At 39.6% G+C, this 17335-nt stretch overlaps 1 non-coding gene across 1 annotated transcript; it reads left to right on the top strand.

The window, feature by feature from the left end:
- Window positions 1-11394: 11394 nt before the first annotated feature.
- LOC123849035 (U4 spliceosomal RNA) lies at window positions 11395-11531 on the top strand. Its single transcript, XR_006791898.1, has one exon. It is a non-coding gene; the product is annotated as a U4 spliceosomal RNA (small nuclear RNA).
- Window positions 11532-17335: the final 5804 nt, after the last annotated feature.

Raw genomic sequence — 17335 nt, 5'->3', positions numbered from 1 at the left:
GAAATAAGATCTTCTCCTACTGGCACTTTCATAACAGGAAGTGGAGTCATTTAGAATTATTAAAGAGAAAAGTTGTGGCTCACATTAAGTAGCGTGGGAAATACACTCAGCATTTCAAAAAGATAGAGGTGCCATCCCAACCCCTCCTGCACCCCAATCCAAGTTGTAACACATAATCCTCTTCAGGAGCATGGTGTTAGGTGGGAGTGTGACCAATAACAAGAGCTCCAAGGGATATTTTCCTAGAAGTCACCAGGCTGCTAACATATGACCAAACAACCACTACAGAAATTTAGGGATTTTTATGAGTCCTATAAATTCACTTACATGAATTCTCAGACATCAGGACTAGCCAAAGGAAAAACCCAAAGGGATTCCCACCCTAAACCTTCATTCACCTGTCCCATCCCCAGACAAACTCTTCTCTCCTGCCCCTACTACAAACACCTGATGGCCTCCAGCTGTCTTCCTCCAGCGAATGTTCTCTTAGAAAGAGATCTGTTACCAGCAAGCTGTCTATCTGTACCCTAGTGCTGTACTTCTCAAATAAGAAGCATGGAGAATGTGGGGCACCTGCTAGGGAGCGGTGCGCCAGTGGGCACACAAAGTCTCAGCGTAAAACGGGCCATGCATTGAGAGAGTCTGCTTGATTCAAGGTAGAAGACTTTTCTGCTGTAAAAAACACACAAGTAGGGTTAAATTTACATTTAAATTAATTCTAAAGAGCAACTCTCCATTTGTGGCAGGTTGGCTTCCTAATCCATACCACAATTATGGATCTCAGGTCCAGACATACATATTCACTTTCTTCTGCTCTGATGGACACTAAGGAGGAAAATTTTGAGAAGCACTATCTCCACACTTGTATTATGTTTGGAGCTACTTTAATTTTCAACCCAGTCTTGTTACTTTCCAATGAGTCAGGAAGTATATCGGTAGAGGAAGCTCTCTTACCCACTTTTTTCTGCATGAAAACACCTGAAGAAAAGACACATTTCGATGGGTAACAAAGAGAGTGATGCTCAGCAGAGTATTAGAATCTCGGCAAAAAGCTGATTATGATCTTTCCCTCAGGAGGGGATACTCTATTACCTCACCCCATACTTCTACCTATTCACTGAACCAATAAACATTTAAAGTCAAATGCTATGCAATTGTTAAGAAACTTACGTATGTTTGAGGCTGGGGATAGGGAAGGCCGTGAACGGTTTATTGTAACATATTGCAACAATCAAAACTCATAGACCTTTGAAATGGCCTTAGACCTTAGAAATGTGTCTAAAAGTCAAGAGAATAAGAGAATAATAACCAAAGCAGACCCAGGGATGATGCAGATGTTGGAGTTAGCAGAGAAGTCTCCTTCCGTTCTTCACTGTTGTCTCTCTTTGTCTCAACCCAGTTGTAAGCAAGTCCAGGAGACCAGGAAATACAGCCTATAGGACTCAGACACCAGCATACAACACAGAGCAGAATATGCATGAGGAGGAATCTGAGGACAGATTGTCCCAGGACTGGCACAGAAATCATATAGAATAAGGACTGCAGAAAGGTTACAAGGCTTGGCACATATAAAGTCAATGATGACCAATAACTAAGAAGTACCCAGGAAGGGTTTGTGGGTAAGAAAACAGAGAGTACAGAGAGTCCTAGAGCATATAGAACATACATATAGAAATACAGTCCTAGAGCCGATAAAGAGTAGATTTAAGAACACAAATTAAAAGACTAACCTTGGGAGGGCGCCTGACTAGAGCATGTAACTCTTGATCTCAGATTCATGAGTTCAAGTCCCATATTGGGTCACTGGGTATAAAGCTTAATTTAAAAAAAAAAAAAAAGTGGGGAGAGGGCACCTGGGGGCTCAGTCAGTTAGGCATCTGACTCTTGATTTCGGCTCAGGTCATCATCTCAGGGTTGTGAGATCGAACCCCGTGCCTCAGGCTCTGTGCTGGGTGTGGAGCCTGCTTAAGATTCTCTCTCCCTCTCCCTCTGCCTCTCTCCACTGCTCTCTCTCTCTCAAAAAAAAAAAGATTAATCTTGGGTGACAAGGATCAAGATTTGTACCTTCCTACTCAAGTGTGCAAAAAACTATTTAAAGGTAAATTTACTTTTATAACTAACTTCATTCTGTTTTGAGCCCCCATTCCTGTATAGTAGCAAAACAGAACAAAACAAAAACTCTCATTTGTCCATTTAAGGTATCTCAGTCTTTTCTTTAAGATCAGTTCAGGCTCTTTTAGATTAGTCTTTGGGGATATAATCTCAGGGATCACTTACTTAGGTTCTCTGTTTTCTGCTTGACCTCTCCTCTGAATCTCGGGGAGCTTACCTACCATTGTGGCAGCAGTGTAAGGGATATCTGATGTACATCTGACCCTCCTTTTCAGATATTCAACACCTCCTTGAGTATGTCCCTCGTTTCACATGATCTCCTCTGCCTGCCATGAGCCCAAGACACAACAAAAACTAGAACATAGACATATATGACTGAGGCACAGGTAGGAATGCCTTTATTGCCACTAACATGCCGTGTTCCCACCAACAGAATAATTGCTTCAGCAGCAGAGAAGGGCCTGAGGTTTCTTGTCTCCCCTGAACTAGTGTTCTTAAATTCCCCACAGGCAGCAGTGATGACAGCATCTGGGTGGCAGCTCCTTAAGGAACGAGGGAGACATCCCATAACTGCATACGTTCACTTACATACTTTTCTGATGAGCATAATTTACACAGTTGTTTACTAGGCAACCAAAGTGAAAGTAACCTTGAGCAATTTCCAGTTCATCATTCTGGCGAGTCTTTAACTGATGCCAACTTTCACAGCCTTGCCTAATTCAGCTTCCCCCTCCACTGACCCTCTGCTACTCCATTTTCACTTTGCTCCTTAGCTTTCTTCCTCATTAAAACTTTGACTTATCAAATAAGAACTCTTTCCCTGAACCGGATCTTTCAATTTCCTTCTTGGCTTGCCCTGATCCCTGCCAGACCAACTTTTCCTTTGGATATCCTCCCACAAGCTCTCCTCTCCCTGGTTTCCCTGGACTCAAAGACAGTGCAGGCCACCTTTCTAAAGACAATGGTATCAGAAGAAAAATAATTATGCATCAACCACCTTAAACTAAATTTCAGGAATTTCTGGGCTCAGCATGTTACAAATCAGACTATGCTTGCAATATTCCCTTATTCTACCTGTGTGTATGACCACCGTCGTTAGTTGCCTATGATTGCTGCAACCCCAAATTGGTAGCTTAAAACAACGTGAATTTATTCTCTGACGGTTTTGGAGACTAGAAGTCTGAAGTCAGTTTTACTGGGCTAAAGTTAAGCTGTTGGCAGTGCTGATTCCTTCAGGAGGCTCTAGGGAGAATTCATTTTCTTGTTTTTTCCTAGCTTCTAGAGGCGATCTGCATCCCTTGGCTCTAGACTACTTCTCTGCATCACTTCAATCTCTTGCTACCAACATCTTCACAAAACTCTCTTCACAAAACATCATCTTCGTTTTATGAGGTCTCTTGTGATTACATTTAGGGCCTGCCCAGATAATGCAGGATAAGCTTCTCATCTCTGGATCCCTTTTGCCATATAAGGTAATAGTCACAAGTTCCAGGGATTAGGACACACATATCTTTGGCAGAGCCATTACTGAGCCCATCACAACTGGCATAGAGAAATGCCAAATGTCAATACCACCATGGAAGTAGAAGAAAAGACTACAGTAACAATAGGAAAAAATAACTCCTATAACAAAACAATTACTAGGGGTGCCCGGGTGGCTCAGTCAGGTAAGCAACTGCCTTCGACTCACGTCATGATCTCAGGGTCCTGGGATCAGGCCCCACATCAGGCTCCCTGCTCAGCGGGGAGTCTGCTTCTCCCTCTCCCACAGCCCCTCCCTCTGCTTGTGCTCTCGCACTCTCTTCCAAATAAATAAATAAAATCTTTAAAAACAGTCATTTTTTTAAAACTTTCATAATATTCTCAAGGGCTTTCCACTGAATGATTTAAAGAGCTTCAAAATTTTTTCATTCAACACCCAAGTGAGGAGGGCTTCATGGAGAAATCATTTTTTCACTATTAAAAAAAAAATCTAAGCTCACTCACAAAAGGATTAATGCAATAACTTCTACATAGACCAGGCATAATTTAAATAAAGCCATGATGAAATAACCGTAGGTCAATATACACTGTCTAGGGTCCTAAAGTTTAAACCTTTTCCTTTCCTGCTTTTTGATTAAATTAATATAAATAAGGTAGATATATCAATAAAAAAAATAAGATAGATATTATCAAAGTAAGGATCATCAAGTAGCAAGGAAAAGTAAACAAAGTGCTTTAAATACCATTCAAAGATGTCTTCCAGAAAATTCTGTGCACTTTTAGGTAGATACATTTTGTTTTTAAACTGCATCTTTATCTTTATAGTGGGTCAGCTTATCAGCAAAATGTAAGTACAAACTTTCATCACAGCATAAAAAAATACATATTTCATGAAAAACATTACCTGGGCTCCTACAGGGTATAAATATGTACTCTTCCTTAACAACTAGCCTAGCACTGTGAATAATAGTCCTACCTCAAGAGTCATGGTGCATATTCTGACCTAAGAGCGGTATAACCATTAACTCCTCTGTGCTTCAGTTTCTTCATCTACAGTACCTAGTGCCTAGGATTGTTGCACAGATTAGATAATACAATACTAAATAATACTAGAGGAGTACCTGGCAAATAAGTTCCTATGTCATGTCAGCGAATTCCATTATCTCAGCTTTTGGATTCACCACTTTAATTATTAAAAACAAGAAGTATCTAGAATGACCATAAATTTGTGATCTTAAAAATAAATTATAGTGGGGCACCTGAGTGGTTCAGTCAGTTGAGCATCTGACTCTTGATTTTGGCTCACGTCATGATCTCCAGGCTGTGGGATCAAGCCCCATGTCAGGCTCCACACTTAGCAGGGAGTCTACTTAAGATTCTCTTTCCCTCTCCCTCTGCCCTTTCCCCCTCTCATACACATGCGCACTCTCTCTCTCTCAAAAATAAATATAAATAAATAAATAAATAGTGAATTCAAGTAAAGTACATACACTCATCAAATTAGATCACAAAAAGAGACTACCTTAATAATAAACACACAGATCAATAAAACAAAATAAAGAACCCAAAATGGACCCACATTAATATGTCTACTGACTTTTGACAAAGCTACAAAACAGTTCAATGAAGGGAGGATGGCCTTTTCAACAAATGATGATGCAGCAACTGGACATCCACAGGCAAAAAAATAAATAAACCTTGATTTAAATTGTATACTGTGTACAAAAATGAACTCAAAATAGATCAGACTTAAATATAAAACCTGAAACTATAAAACTATTAGGAAAAAAATATACAGGAAAAATTCTTTGGAATCTAGAGCTAGACTAATTCTTAGGATTGGCACCAAAAACAAAAGCCATACAAAGAGAAACTGATAAATTGAACCTCATCAAAATTTAAAATTTTGCACTGTGAAAGCCCATATGAAGAGGATATACATACAGGTGGCAAATGAGCACATGAAAAGATGGTCAACATCACTAGTCATTAGAGAAATACAAATTAAGACCACAGTGTGATTTCAGTACACACCTATCAGAATGGCTGAAATAAAAAAGTGACAACACCAAAGGCAGGCATAACTCTCTATGTTTAGAAACTGGATCCCTCATATAGAGCTGATGAAATCAGAGAATGATATAGTCATTCTAGAAAACAGTTTGCCCATTTCTTATAAAACTAAACACTCAACTACTATACAACCCAACAATTGTACTTCTGGGCCTTTATCCCAGAGAAAGGAAAATTTACATTCACACAAAAACCTGTACATGAATGTACCTAGCAGCTTTAACCATAATAGCCAAAAACTGGCATCAGTCTAGATGTCCTTCAACAGGTGAAAGGTTAAACAAATTGCAGTACATCCTTATCATGGGATACTACAGTAATTAAAAAAAGAAGAAGCAGCAGCTACTCATACACAATAACCTGGAGGAATCTCCAGAGAATTATACTGTGTGAGAAAAGCCAATTTTGAAATCCAACTATGATATGTACGGTTCCAACTACATAACGTTCTGGAAAAGGCAGGGCTATGGAGACAGTAAAAAGATCCATGGTTGTAGGGGTTGAGGGGAGGAAGGACTGACCAGGCAGAGCACAGAGGATTTTTAGGACAGTGAAACTATTTTGTGTGATAATGTAATGATAGATATATGTTATTATACGTTTATACAAACCCATGGAATGTACAACACCAAAAGTGAACCTGACATAAAATATCTAAACTATGGACTTTGGGTGATAATGATGTGTCACTCACTGCAGGTTCATCAATTGTAATATATGTACTATTCGGGGTGGGGAGTGGGAGCAGGGAGGAAGGCTATGCACATGTTAGAGCGGGAAGATATGGGAACTCTCTGTACTTTCTGCTCTACTTTGCTGTGAATTGAAAACTGCTCTAAAAAATAAAGTCCAAGGGCGCCTGGGTGGCTCAGTTGGTTAAGCATCTGCCTTCATCTCAGGTCATGATCCCAGGGTCCTGAGACCAAGCCCCGCACTGGGTTCCATGCTCAGCCAGGAGCCTGCTTCTCCCTCTCCCTCTGCCTGCCACTCCCCCTGCTTGTGTTTTCTCTCTCTGTCAAATAAATAAATAAAATACTTAAAAATAAATAAATAAAGTCCATTTTTTAAAAAAGATTACCTCAGGCATGATTCTATTTATATAACTTTATTGACATGGCAAAATGTAGCAATAGGAAACAGATTAGTGGCTGTTTAAGGAAAATGTGGGAGCAGGAGGAAGGTAGGTGTGATTATAAAAGGAGAGCACGGGAGATCCTTACGGTATCAGACCTGTTCAGTATCTTGACTGTGGTGGTGGATACCTGAACCTCAAAGATGATAAAACTGCATAGAACATAATATACACACATGCATACAATATGCACACATACACACATGCGTGAAAGTACGAGTAAAACTGGGGAAATAAGAATAAAATTTGTTGGATTGCATCCATGTCAATATCCTGGTTGTTTTCACACAACAGTTGTTACCACTGGGGGAAATCAAGCAAAGGGTACAAGAGATCACTCTGTATTATATATTACAGTGGTATGTGAATTGTAATTATTTCCATTTTAAAACTGAACTTCCTTTCCAGCAGGTTTTAATGATGTCCTAGAAACTTGCCATAGCCTTCTTAATTTTGCCATGTATAGCCAAGGTTCACTCCTCAGCTACGATCATCAGCAAACGAACATGACATGCTTCCTCTCTTTAAGAACTGAAAGCTAGTCTAGCCTTAGAAATTCCCCAGTGTGCTGGGACTGGGGGCTTGTCCCACCTGCCTGTGAGGTTGTGCAGCCCTACCTTCCAGAGATTAAAGGAACCTCAGTCCACGGAGTCAGGCCCCCACAGTGTTTAGTAGCTCACAGGCTTTGTCGATGTCACTGAAACATCTGTGAAAACGATCTGCTCAGTTGGGTTTAAACAGCAACTTGCTGGCCCCGGGGGGAAAGAAATTTACGCCACGGAAAATTATAAAGATGCAGCCAGGCACCAACAAAAATATTATGGCAGAAGGCAGGGGGCAATGAGAATTGGAAAGACCTGCAAAGAGAATTTCTTCCTCTTCAGCAACCATCAGGGTATACTTTGACATTCTCTCCAAAATAAAGAGAATCAAACTAGATGCCTGTAAGCTTATCACTGCTCAAAACTTAATTTCATTTGAACCATGAAATCGTATCTACTGTGTAAAGTGTAAAATGTAAAGATTTTGTTGGGTTCTAACTGATACCATCTGATAAGCAATATCAGATTTTGATACCAAGAGAAGGGAAATGTTAAATATTAAACAAAGAAACGTCAGAGTCAGAGTATTAAAAGACCACATACTGAGCAAGGGAGGAAAGCAGACTGGGAGACCGGTTTACTGTTTGCTTTTAATTTTTTTTTCTTTTTTGCCCTCCCTTTTTCTTCCACTTATCCTCTACCTTTTCTTCTCCTTTTTGTTTGTTTTGTTTCATTTTTAAAGATTCTGTGCTCAAACTGATCTCCCAGTTTCTATCTAAGTAGTTCATTTCTGGGCTTCTGACATGTCTAAATTTTTCTGACAGGCTTGTGAAAAGGAGTGGAGGAGGAAATAAAGAAATACATCTGCATTCAGGACTGAGAAGCAAGCGCCTCAGGAAAGAATGCGTCCAAAGAATGTAAATAACTTGGCCAAATGACCTTAGTCACCAACAAAGATAAAGCAAAGTGTTTATCCTAAGTCATCTATCCTGACCCATTCCCTCAATCCTAGTTAGGTTTAAATCAATATATATGTGATCTTTTCACTAAAACCTAAGGCATCTAAACCAAGGCAGTACTAGTTTGGTATCCGCATGACAAAACAAAACTCAACATGGAGAGAGACACCCTCCCACCTCTGCAGGGACGGCGGCCGGGTGTGGCTGACGGCCCGCGTTTCACTGAAGGTCCCACATAGCATGGTAGTGCGTTAGGACATCCAAGGGCAGCATTGGCACTGGATGGTGGTGCCCAATGGCTGTGCCTACTAGAAAGCTGTGGACACCAGAAGCAGCTAGGAAAAGCCTTTACAGAGCAGCTAAAAAGACATCTTTGTAAGATCACAGGAGACAACCCTGCAGATGCCCAGAAATGTATAGAAGGGATACAAGGGGTAATAGAAGTAACGAAACAGTAGGTGGTAAAAAATCCAGAAAAAAAAAAAAATTACTGTAATTAATATAAGTACATTTTTACCTTTAAGTTGGTGTAGCTCAGGGAAATCCAAGTTCCCTGTACATACTGTTTGCTTTCATTTAATGAAGAAAGTACTCAATTGGAATCAGTTGACCTCTGGTCTCCTCTCAGATCTACCTGAGTAGACCCTATGTATGTCTTTTTATTCTTTATAAAACTAGTTAAATATAGCTTTCTCCAATGACAAGTTTTTTTGAAGATTTTATTTATTTATTTGAGAGAAAGAGAGCATGCACGTGTACATGAGCTGGGGTGGGGGGGCAGAGGGAGAGAGAGAAGCAGGCTCCCCACTGAGCAGGGAGCCCAACATAGGGGCTCCATCCCAGGACCCTGAGATCATGACCTGAGCCAAAGGCAGACACTTAACCAACTGAGAAACCCAGGCACCCTCCAGTGACAAGTTTTTACACCAGCATATAAATACTTGTAAATAAAAATTTCAAAATACAATTTCATGTATACAACGATTGATTGTCAGCAATGAATTAAATGCAGCATATAACATACTATCCACTGCCCAATAGATGTGATCTTTTACCTCTGAGCAAGCTACCCATAACACATACTCCAAGATATAAAATACAAGTTCTTCATGAAGGAACATCCAGGTCATACTTGCAACACCTTCCAATTTGTTCTGTGATTTTACCTAATATCTAATAAATTCCTTCTTCTTAAATGGAAAATTCCATGGCCACTTTGGTCATTATTTCCACATCTGAACTTCACTCTCTCGATAATATTCTTTAAACGTCAGTCCCTTCTTTGTTCTATTTCATGCCCTCTTGCTTTTGAACTATTATATCCTTGAAGAGTTTCCTTTCATATACCTTTTCTGTCTTCCAAACTTTAACTGCATTCGTCATGTTCACCTCTCATTTCCCTCTCAAGAATGAGAAGCAAGGGCAAAAATGAACTACTGGGACTTCATCAAGATGAAAAGCTTTTGCACAGTAAAGGAAACAGTCAACAAAACCAAAAGGCAAACGACAGAATGGGAGAAGATATTGCAAATGACATATCTAATAAAGGGCTAGTATCCAAAATAAAGATAAAGAACTTATCAAACTCAACACCCAAAAAACCAATAATCCAATCAAGAAATGGGCAGAAGACATGGACAGACATTTCTCCAAAGAAGACATCCAAATGGCCAATAGACACATGAAAAAGTGCTCAACATCGCTCAGCATCAGGGAAATCCAAATCAAAACCTCAATAAGGGGGCATCTGGGTGGCTCAGTTGGTTGGGAAAAAAAACCTCAATGAGATACCACCTCACACCAGTCAGAATGGCTAAAATTAACAAGTCAGGAAACGACAGATGTTGGCGAAGATATGGAGAAAGGGGAACCCTCCTGCACCATTGATGGGAATGCAAGCTGGTGCAGCCACTCGGGAAAACAGTATGGAGGTTCCTCAAAAAGTTGAAAATAGAGCTACCCTACGACCCAGCAATTGTACTACTGGGTATTTACCCCAAAGATACAAATGTAGTGATCCAAAGGGGTATGTGCACCCCGATGTTTATAGCAGCAATGTCCACAATAGCCAAAGTATGGAAAGAACCAAGATGTCCGTTGACAGATGAATGGATAAAGAGGTGGTATATATATACAATGGAATATTATGCAGCCATCAAAAAAGAACAAAATCTTGCCATTTGCAACAACATGGATGGAACTGGAGGGTATTATGCTGAACGAAATAAGTCAATCAGAGAAAGACATGTATCATATGATCTCACTGATATGAGGAATTCTTAATCTCAGGAAACAAACTGAGGGTTGCTGGAGTGGTGGGGGTGGGATGGATGGGGTGGCTGGGTGATAGACATTGGGGAGGGTATGTGCTATGGTGAACGCTGTGAAGTGTGCAAGACTGTTGAATCACAGACCTGTACCTCTGAAACATATAATACATTATATGTTAAAAAAGAAAAAAAAGAAGATAGTAGGAAGGGAAAAATGAAGGGGGGGAAATTGGAGGGGCAGATGAACCATGAGAGACTGTGGACTCTGAGAAACAAACTGAGGGTTCTAGAGGGGAGAGGGGGTGGGGGGATGGGTTAGCCTGGTGATGGGTATTAAAGAGGGCACGTATTGAACGGAGCACTGGGTGTTATATGCAAACAATGAATCATGGAACACTACATCAAAAACTAATGATGTAATGTATGGTGATTAATGTAATAAAATAAAATTTAAAAAAAAAAAAAAGAATGAGCACTGACCTCATATTTTTAGTCTCCACAAGGATCTATGACCTAAAATTCCTTTATCCTCATCGCTGTCTTTATTGATGCTTCATTACCATTGCTGTCATATAAGGTTCAGAATCATGCACAAAGCTCCAAGTACTTTGAAATGCTTTTATATGATGTGAACCTGAGTTCCATTAGCTTTCCTGAATATTAAGATGCTATTGCTCTCATTTTGTTTCATCTCACCGGTAAGTCCTGTTACTAACATACCCTTTAAAAATGTTATTCTAACATATATTTCTTTGCAAGCCTTGGCCTAATTCTTTTCTCCATTTTTCTAAAATTATTCTGTGTGGTTTCTAATATGACATACAAGTTTTGTGCAGTGGTGGTATCATGGCCAATGAGGTTTACCTGAGGTGTGATTACTGCTAATTGAAAACTTTTCCAATATGATGTACAACAAGCTCAATGACATTTTCTTTAGTACAAAAATCAATAGAGTAATTGTGGTCTTCTAATTAAATCAATTTACCTGAATGTTTTATCTCACCAAATTCCACTTAGTGGTCTTCTACATGCTATCTGTCACAAAAGGAAAGGAAGCAGGGTAAAAGGAGATGAATGGAAAGAGTAGTATAGAATTATTCCTGCTACTGAAAGAGGAACCCAAGAACGTATATTACTGATTATGGACTAGTTGAGTCAGCGCTTTATGAAAAGCATATTTTGTGGATTTTTCTGGAAGTATTTACATGACTTGAAAGTATTTACAAAGCACACAAAAGACAAAACTTTCAACTAAACAATAACCTAAAAACTCAGAGAGCCTGTACTTTTTTTATCAGCTTTGGTTTTTGACATTTTGATTGACTCCATTTTGGTTTTTCTTTTATTTTACAATTCTGAGAATCGGGTAGTGAAAAAAATGCCCAAGCACAAATTGTTCAAGGTCACATACAAGATGATTATCCAACTGGAATAAGGAGTTGTCGCAGCCACGTTTACACTGCAGATAATCTTTTGCCTTATTACCTTAGAACACTCTGCAATTTTGCTTTCCCTGTTTCACATTCCAGGAAAAACAACAATTAGTGAACTCTGAGCTGTGCCACTTTCTTTTTCCTTCTGCACCAATTTCCCTGAAACTAACATGTTCACATGTACCACATCCACATCTTCTCTGCAATGTCCAGAGCAGAGGAAAAAGAAATCCTTTGGTACTGTCCCAGAAAATAGAAATAGGCCACCAGTATAGGTAAAATAGGAATAAATCAGCAAGTGGTCAAAACAGTCCATCTCCCTGCTTGCTTTCTTTTTTATATATTGACCTTTTTCTCTTATACTTCCCACCCCAAACTGTTGATCTAAGAAAGTTCCTCCAGAGATGTACCTCTGTTCAACGGAACCCATGTCTGCCATTCGTGGGAACTTTGTGCTAGACTCTACAAGCAAGAATTAGAGGAAGGAGAGCATGTCTCACTCGTGTTTTTTCCCTCTGCATGTAGCAAAATAACTTGCCACATAATCAGTACTCAGAAATGTTGAATAAATAAAATAGAATGTGAGCCTGCTATAGTCTACTTCTAGATCGTGCTTACATTTGAGATCTCACTGCCAAATTATTATAAATGATACCAAATATAATATGACTTCTCATTTCTCGCCTCAGAGTTTACTATCATGTTTTATCATTAAGGCTTTGATCACCTGGGAGACAACAAACTCCAGAGAAACAAGAGCTGAATTATGCATGATGTTGTGGTTAAAAGAGCTGACTCTGGAGCCAGGCTGTCTGGATTCAAATTCCTGCTCCACCACTTACCAGCTGTTGATGTTAGGCAACTTAACTAATGATTCCATGTCTCAGTTAATCAATCTGTTATAACACTACCTACTTCATCAAGTTGTGGAATTATTAAATGAGCTAATATTTGTAAACCTCTTAAAATAGTGTCTGGCACATGATAAGGATTATATAAATGTTTGTTTTTAAAAAAGTTGTCTTCTGGGATATACCATCAGTTGGTCAACTAAGAAGAATTTACTATTTGTTATAGGAAAAAAATGGTAGGCTACATCTCTGAAAATATTCCATGCTAGATGTAGTATTTTAATTGATAAAGCCTATCAAGACCTCAGAATATAATTGATTACGTGATGATGGGTGTAAGTCATAAAAACTAAACTTTTCTTTCCCATCCTCCTCTCCTTGTTCATACTCCCAAAAAATTTTTATAGTAATATTTCCTCCCAAAATCTGGAAATGTTCTTTAAAGCACATTGTTTCACCTTGCCAAATGGAGGAGACTTTGGCCTCTGGGAATACAGAGAACAAATATCCTGAAAAACCCTTCCAGGCAAAACACCAATGTGAGATGACTTGCAATAAAGAACAAAGACTCTTTAAGTAAATAGCTAAAAATACGAAAAGTAAAAGAAGTCCTCAGAGGCCACAGAATGAGGAAGAAGCAGGAGTCGGTGTGATAAACTGGTACTCAAATGACTCCTGCCTGAAGGCATGTGCTGGCTCCTGGAACCTAGAGCCTTCCAGCTTAAGGCTATACTGGATGGATCAGACAGAAACTTGCCACAAGACAGCAACACATTATAAAGCTAGAGCAAATATGACTGTTTAGCCATGCTTCAGGGATAGACAAATAGATCAATGGAACAGAAAAGAGTGGCCAGAAATAACACACACATATATGAATATGTGATATATGACAGAGGAATTATTACAAACAAGGGAAAAGGAGGTGTTATTACAAATTGTAAATAGATGATCTTCGTTTTTATTTTTTTAAAAGACTTATTTATTTTAGAGAGAGAGAGAGCACACGAGGTGGGGGAGGGGTAGAGGGAGAGAGAGAGAACCTCATGCAGACTCCCCGCTGAGCACGGAGCCCAATGTGGGGCTCAATCTCACGACCCTGAGATCATGACCTTGAGATCATGACACAAGCTGAAATCACGAGTCAAATGCTTAACCGACTAAGCCACCCAGGTGCCCCAGGTAACTTCATTTTTTAAAAAACCTTGCCTCCTGCCACAGAACAATGTCACTTCAAAGTAAATTAAAGACCTCTGAGGGCGCCTGGGTGGCTCAGTCGTTAAGCGTCTGCCTTTGGCTCAGGTCATGATCTCAGGGTCCTGGGATCCAGTCCCACACTGGGCTCCTTGCTCTGCGGGAAGCCTGCTTCTCCCTCTCCCACTCCCCCTGCTTGTGTTCCTGCTCTCACTATGTCTCTCTCTGTCAAATAAATAAATAAAATCTTAAAAAAAAAAAAAAGACCTCTGAGAAGAGCAAATCATAAAGCTTTCAGAAGATAATATAGGAAAATATCTTCAAGATTTCAGGGGAGGGAAAGATATTTGACATGTAAAAATTACTAACCATAAAGAAAAAATGATAAATTTAACTACATTAAAATTAACTCTTCTTCAGAAGACACCTTGGAAGAGAAGAAAATGAGTAACAGAGTGGAAAAAGACATTTGTGACACATGTAATTGACAAAGAACTGGTACAGAGGATAAGATAAAGAACTGTTACTTTTGCACCCCTCCCAGGTTGCCAAAAATAGTAGAAGCCAAACACTATCAAGTGTTGGTGAGGATGGAAAGCAAAGAAAATTCTCATGCCCTGCTCATAGTAGTATAAATGGTAAAGCCATTTTGGAAAACTGTTTGGCATTAGCCAGGAAAGTGATGATGCACATACTGCAGAGGAAGGGAAAGTGGAATCTTTTTTTTTTAAGACTTATTTATTTATTAGAGAGAGAGGGCACAAGTGGGAGGGGCAGAGGGAGAGAGAGAGAGAATCTCAAGCAGACTCCCTGCTGAGCGAGGAGCCCAGTGCGAGGCTCGATCTCGCGACTCTGAGGTCACAACCCTGAGATCACAACCGGAGTCGAAACCAAGATTAGTTGCTCAACCGACTGCGCCACCCAGGCACCCGAGGAAAGTGCAATCTTAAAAATCTTTACCTACACAAAACAAGGTACAAAAGGAGAAATAATCATATATAAAGACAAAATAAAAACTGTAAAATAAGATGGAGGAATTAAACCCAAACATGTCATAAACTGCATTAAGTATAAAATTCAAATTTAAATATTTAAATTTACCAATAAAGAAATATTATCCTATTGGACTTATTAAAAGTATTCAGCTATATGCTACTTACAAGAACATCTAGGGGCCACTTGGGTGGCTCAGTTGGGTAGGCAACTGCCTTTGGCTCAGGTCATGATCCCAGAATCCTGGGATCGAGTCCCATATCAAGCTCTCTGCTCAGCAGGGAGCCTGCTTCTCCCTCTACCTCTGCCTGTCACTCCCCCTGCTTGTGCGCCCTCTCTCTCTCTCTCTCTGTCAAATAAATAAATAAAATCTTTATAAAAAAGAACACCTGGGCGCCTGGGTGGCTCAGTTGGTTAAGCGACTGCCTTCGGCTCAGGTCATGATCCTGGAGTCCCTGGATCGAGTCCCGCATCGGGGTCCCTGCTCGGCAGGGAGTCTGCTTCTCCCTCTGACCCTCCCCCCTCTCATGTGCTCTCTCTCTCTGTCTCTTTCTCTCAAATAAATAAATAAAATCTTAAAAAAACAAAAAAAAGAACACCTACATGATACAAAGATAATACAAAGATACAAAGTTTTTATCAATAAAAATATGTAGCAGATAAATCAAAACCTCAATGAGATACCACCTCACACCAGTCAGAATAGCTAAAATTAACAAGTCAGGAAAAGACAGATATTGGTGAGGGTGCAGAGAAAGGGGAACCCTCCTACACTGTTGGTGGGAAAGCAAGCTGGTGCAGCCACTCTGGAAAACAGTATGGAGGTTCCTCAAAAAGTTGAAAATAGAGCTACCCTATGACCCAGCAATTGTACTACCGGGTATTTACCCCAAAGATAAAAACATAGTGATCCAAAGGGGCACCCCAATGTTTATAGCAGCAATGTCCACAATAGCCAAACTATGGAAAGAGCCCAGATATCCATCGACAGATGAATGGTTAAAGAAGAGATGGTATATAGATACAATGAAATATTATGCAGCCATCAAAAAATGAAATCTTTCCATTTGCAACAACGTGGACGGAACTAGAGGGTATTATGCTAAGCAAAATAAGTCAATCAGAGAAAGACAATTATCATATGATCTCACTGATATGAGGAATTTGAGAAATAAGACAGAGGATCATAGGAAAAGCGAGGAAAAAAATGAAACAAGACAAAACCAGGGAGAGAGACAAACCATAAGAGACTCTTAATCTCAGGAAATAAACTGAGGGTTGCTGAAGTGGAGGGGGGTGGGAGGGATGGGTGGCTGGGTGATGGACATTGGGAAGGGTATGCGCTATGGTGGGTGCTGTGAATTGTGTAAGACTGATGAATCACAGACCTGTACCCCTGAAACAAATAATACATTATATGTTAATTTAAATAAATAAATAAATAAATAAATAAATAAATAAATAAATAAATAAATAAAATATGTAGCAGATAAAAACCACACAAAAATAGGCGTGAAGGCCAGAATATACATATACAATCATTTATTTAGTAATTCACATTTATTCAGTGATGATTTCGATTGTTTAGAGATACTGAGCTATTAAGACAAAGTCCCAACTCTCAGAGAGTTTCAAGATTCTGAGGACACAAATATAGAAAGAAGCACATACAGTGCAGTAGTAATTGCCATACCATATTGGAAATATGTACAAAGTACCACAGGAACCAAGAGAAAGGAGTGCTAAGTTTACTGGAGAAGTCAGTCATGGCTTCCCAACACAGAGGGACTGACATGAGCTGACTAATGAAGGCAGATAAAATGTGAGATGCAACACAAAGGCATGAGGGTGTATGGCTAATCTGAAGAAAAGCAAGGAATTCAATATGACCAGAGCACATGACCATGTGGGGAAATGATCCAACCTAGGGCAGTGGCAAACAGTATGGAGAGGAGAGACTGTTCAGCAATATTGAAAAAGTACATAGAAATGAATGACTTACTGAGAAGTAGGACAAAGGTGGCATGCAGGATCGCTCACAGGTAGACTGCAGTGGCATTACCTGAAAAGGAGATCAGAAAAGTGGGTTATTAAGCAGTTGGGTTGGAATTGGAGAAGAATGTTTCAACTTGAGCATCAATTTGCACATACTTGGTAGCTGGGACAATGGGCTTACATAAATTTGCCTGGAGATTGTTTAAAGTAAAAAATAAGAGCATGAAGATGCTTAGCAACCTGGTGCTAAATACCAGGAGAATCTGAGGTTCTCAGTCAGGTGACCAAAATGCTAATTA

The sequence above is a fragment of the Mirounga angustirostris genome, unplaced genomic scaffold, assembly GCF_029215605.1.
Source record: "Mirounga angustirostris isolate CCGP_5_RB_7025 unplaced genomic scaffold, mMirAng1.0.hap1 SCAF_2, whole genome shotgun sequence".
Taxonomy (NCBI): domain Eukaryota; kingdom Metazoa; phylum Chordata; class Mammalia; order Carnivora; family Phocidae; genus Mirounga; species Mirounga angustirostris.
This window is presented reverse-complemented; position numbering and strand designations above follow the sequence as displayed.